Source organism: Orycteropus afer, unplaced genomic scaffold (assembly GCF_000298275.1).
Source record: "Orycteropus afer afer isolate SDZICR_OR568_19922 unplaced genomic scaffold, OryAfe1.0 scaffold00405, whole genome shotgun sequence".
NCBI lineage: Eukaryota > Metazoa > Chordata > Mammalia > Tubulidentata > Orycteropodidae > Orycteropus > Orycteropus afer.
Window position 1 is genome coordinate 1,260,393 of NW_006921992.1, and position 1,089 is coordinate 1,261,481.

The following is a 1,089-nucleotide window of genomic DNA, read 5'->3' on the forward strand; positions in this document are numbered from 1 at the left end:
TTCTCCTGCTCTTCTGGCCTGCTTCTTTGGGCGTCCCTGAGTTTCCCCTCCTCACCTAATCCCTTCGGCTGATTGCTCTTCTCTTTGGCTTCCTGGGTTTTATCCCCTTTCTCCTGCTCTTCCGGCCTGCTATGAGTCAGAATTAATTGACGGCACCCAATAACAACATGGACGGGACAGCCACAAGATCTGAGTGTCCAGTTGCTGTCTGGACACCTGTAGCCCCCTGAGTTGGCACGGACCACAGGGTCTGCTTCCAATCCTGCTCCCCATCCTTGCCTTGCCCCCCACATCCTATCACAGATATTACTGCACTCACTGTTATGGATTGAATTGTGTACTCCCCCCCAAAAAAATGTGTTGTAATCAACTTGACAGCAACTGGATGCCTGTGGGTATAATCCCATTTGGGACCAGGTGTTTCTTTGTTATGTTATTGAGGCCATGTCAATGTAAAGTGTCTTAACTTTGACCGCTTTAAGATATAAGAAGAGCAGGGGAAGCTAGGTGCCACAAGGAAATCTCCAAGGAACTTGGAGAAGAGAAGCTGGGACAGGATCTTCCCCCAGAGCCAACAGAGCCTTCCACTACAGTACCTGCACCAAACTTGTTGTCACCGAGTCCAATTTGGCTCATAGCAACCCTTTAGGAAGGGAGCTCTGGTGGTGTAGCCCCTAAGTCATTTGACTGCAAACCTTCCTCAGAAGAAAGGTTGAGCAATCTACTTCTGTAGTGATACCGCCTCAAAAACCCAGGGAGGAGTTGCTATGAGTCGGGTCCAACTCCACAGCAGTAAGTTTGGTTTTTGGTTTAACCCTTTAGGACAGAGTAGAATTGCTCCATAGGGTCTCCAAGGCTGTCAGTCTTTACAGAAGCAAAGCCCAAACCAAAGCCACTACCTTCGAGCCAATTCTGACTCACAGTGCCCCTAGAGAACAAACTAGAACTGCCCCATAGGGTTTCCAAGGCCATAGTCCTTCAAGCCTTGAGTTGCAATATTGAAGATTCTATGGGCAAAATATTGAATGATGCCAGAAACATCAAAAGAAGATACAAGGAATACACAGTTACTGTACCAAAAAGAATTGG

General features: G+C 47.5%; 1 protein-coding gene across 1 annotated transcript in view; it reads right to left on the minus strand.

The window, feature by feature from the left end:
- The window catches only part of FBN3 (fibrillin 3), a 123,632-nt gene that overhangs the window by 109,050 nt on the left and 13,493 nt on the right, over positions 1 to 1,089 (minus strand). The gene's annotated exons all lie outside the window — the stretch shown is intronic.